The sequence below is a fragment of the Varanus komodoensis genome, unplaced genomic scaffold, assembly GCF_004798865.1.
Source record: "Varanus komodoensis strain SLA01 unplaced genomic scaffold, ASM479886v1 scaffold28, whole genome shotgun sequence".
NCBI classification, from domain to species: Eukaryota; Metazoa; Chordata; class Lepidosauria; order Squamata; family Varanidae; genus Varanus; species Varanus komodoensis.
The window spans coordinates 515857-519379 of record NW_025335727.1 but is presented as its reverse complement, the minus strand read 5'-3'; positions in this window follow the sequence as shown (position 1 = coordinate 519379).

Genomic DNA, 3523 nt, shown 5'->3' with positions numbered 1-3523 from the left:
CCAGGTCCCAGCCATGGGGAGCAACTGCTTTCAGCTCTAAAGGCTTAAATCTGGGGCTGCAGGACTTAATTCAAACGTGCAGCTTTCAAACTTGCTGCTGCTGAGGATGGCCTTCCTTGTTTCGTAGCAGAAACCACACTGAACAAAGTGAGACACGAAGGAACCCCATAGGACTGCTCTGTACAATGAAATCTTGATTAATGGAACTACAGGGTTTGCTTGTTTGTTTGTTTTAATGAAACACCATTCTTTTTAATCCCCCTACTTAATGCTGCCGGGAATGCTGTACTTTCCAAGGGGACATTCCCCCTTCCCTGACCTTCAGGAAGGGATACTTCTAAAATGACACCAGCCAAATCCAAATATATGCATGCATCGTTTACAAAATGAATGGTTTCAGGTCAATTATTTTTGTCCATAGGCATATTTTGATCTGTGGTCCAATGGAAGCCACACGGTGAAGCCACAGGGATTTCTTTGGCTGCACAAAAGCTTGAAAATCCTCCCGAAGACGAGCTCTTCAGCCTCCAAGCACCGTCCTGGGAACGCCTTGCGTTCTGTCCTGTGCTGTGCAGGGCCAAAGCACAGCTTAGGGGAGTGGCACTGGTCTTCAGCTACGCCACCCTGGAGAGCTGGCAAGGAGTCCTTGGTGGAGCGAGGCAGCTCCTTTCCGTGCCAGCAGTGCCCTGTGGGCACGGGGCTGGCAGGGGAGGGGCCGCATCCGCCGGCTGCCCGAGCCGTTGTGTCTCTGCAAGAACAGCACCAAAAGCTGCACCAAACCGCCCCTGCCACAGCACATTCATCTGGCCACAGAGAGGGCCGGGCAGGAGCGAGAGAACAGAGACAACATTTCTCTGGAAGCCATTGGGAACAAAGTCCAGATTCTTTTCTGAATTGTATTTCTCCCAAAGCGGGGCCAGAAATTTGGGAAGAAATAGAGAAATATGCGGTACTTTTTCTTTCCTCTTAGGCACGGTTTGTGGAGCTGACGCTGCTCTGTGGCTTTAAAATGTATCACATGTAACAACACACAATAACCCGGCATGTCTCTGAAACATCAGGATCATCCTAGGGGCTCAAAAAAAGCAAGCGAAGCTCGGGCCAGACAGCTAAATTTGACAATGCAACAAATACACAGCTTTTACTAGAACATAGCCGGTGGAGCATCCTTTTAGCCTGTATGCAGGGGGAGACAAATTTAGGAGGGGAAGCAGCTGGGCAGGATGGCTTGACCCCCCCCCCCCCTGCATCCAGGTCCTGCAAGTTTATCACAACTGGTTTAACCCTACCCATAAGCCTAAAGGAAGAGCAGTCTCGCCAGATGCTGTGCAAAGACGACCATCGTTCTCAGGTGGTTTGGAACCCAACCCTGCTGTGCACCTCGTAGGGTTCAGACAACACAACAAGCCAGGAACTGACACATTAATTAGAAGAACTGCACAACACATGCTCAGCTGAATGCGCTTTCCCATCACGGTCCCACACACTGTGCCATTATCTAGTTCAGCCCAGACAAAGACATGATACGCAGCTCTCTGCCTTAATAAGGACTTGGTCGGGATGGAGTTTCAGGAAATCTGGTCTACAAGAAAAGCTAACGCAAGCTTATTTAGCCAGAGAAGATTCTCTTACCTATTAGGAATTGTAACTGAGCATATTTAATTTGAAAACCTTTAAGCAATCTTAGCCAGTTATTTGAAGAGTCACATTTTATTCCTTTGTGTAAATAGTTCCCCCTAACAGACAGCTTCATTTTTGTTCCTTTTCAAAGGTTGTTTCTAGTGTTAACATCAGTCCTGTGTCTGTGAGAAGCAATGAGATTACTGGGGAACGGGGGTTAGGCACAGAGGGATTATTTTGATGACTGAAATTAAACAGTTTATACAAGAGGCAGCAACAGTGAAGTCTAACTGGGAACTTCATCAGAAATTGTGGCAGAGAGTTCCAGAGACCCAGCCCTCAAAGATATATGGGAGTTTGTATGAGTCTGTTTTAAAGAGCCGTAGGTAGGGAAACCCACGTGCTCAGTTATACGGGGTGGGATCACATACGGAGTTTCACCCACACAAGGCTTTTAAGTCTTCACGCACTCTGGCTGCAACTAAGAAAAAAGGCACAGAAACACAGAAAAGGATGGTGAATTCAGGCCTTTGGATCAAATTGGGGGTGGGGGGTGGGGTAGGGGCACACCTCCTTATATTTCATTAGCATTTGTTAGGCGATTTCCTGGCTTTTGCAGTCCCCCCCTTCTAAAGCACCCTCTTCGCAGGCTTCTGAAATGGCTTTCCAAGGCTTAGTTGCTAGTAGCGAGATATTTTTTCCTCCCTCTCCATTTTAATTCTTCTTTTGCTATCACTGCCTTTGGCCTTCACTGAATGCAGCCCTCAAAAGCTTTTCTGAAACCAGATTACCCCTTGGGCTAAATACCCTGCGATAGAACGAATCCAAACGATCAAGAATGCACTTTTTCTTCACTTAGCCTGTTAAGGCAGCTCATGTCACACCCAACTTCTACCCACGGCTCCATCCACATGGCCTGGAGATGCTGCTTACTCCTTCAGGGCAACCTTCTGCTACTTGGTCCCCTCTAGATCTTTTGGACAGCATTGCCCATGCTAGCTGGGGCAGATGGGATTTGTATTACAAAACATATGGAGGAGAGGTTTGAGGCTGGGGAAGGCTGCTTCATGAGGCACGGTGGATTCCTCTGAAGAGACGGCTAAGATGCAACAGCATGGCTAAAGAGCTTTCCACAAGCAGAAAGCGACGGGAAGGAAGGGCCAGTCCCCTTTCTGGAAAGAAAGGCTGGGCTTCCCCTGTGCAAATCCAGAAGGATGAATTCACATCCTCCCAGGACTGGGGGCCGCAGTGAGCCCCTCAATGCTGATGCTCTGGCAGACCGGGAAAACGAAGGAGAGGGCAGAAATGTTGGCAAAATGAGAAGAGGTTGGCACACCAGGCCCCTCATTCTGTAGGGGATGCTTTAAAAAAACCAATGTGTGTTTTTCCGTTCCCTCGGTGGGAAGGAAAGGTTATGTGGGAGGAAGGGGAAAGCTCACTCTGTGGCAGGCGAGGGGAGACCATCCATTATTTCTGTGTGGGGTTTTTTAACTTGCTTGTGCCTGCGGAGGATTTATGTCATAGCTTTAATTCTCGGGGTGCCAGCATGCCAAGAACGGCTCTGGAGAGGGAGAAAAAAAGGCATCCACCCTCCCTCCCACAAAGAAGCCAGTAATTTCCCGCAAGAGGTGGGACGCGAAGCCAGGAGAGGAGGGGAAAAGCAGAAAAGCACGAAGTCCCCACAAAAACACCCCAAGGGGCCCTGGTGGGCTGCTGGGACAGCTTTGCCGGCCCCGCCAACACCGCCGTGCGGAGGGGTACAGTGCGAGCTGAAGGCAAAGGGGTGGCAGAGGGGCTCCCCCGTGATGGCGGGGCTCAGTGGCAGGGTGGGGGGATTCTGGGGTCGGGGTGACAAGGCTGTTGCACGAGCTCTTGGTGCAGCACCTCCGAGGGAACAGTTTCG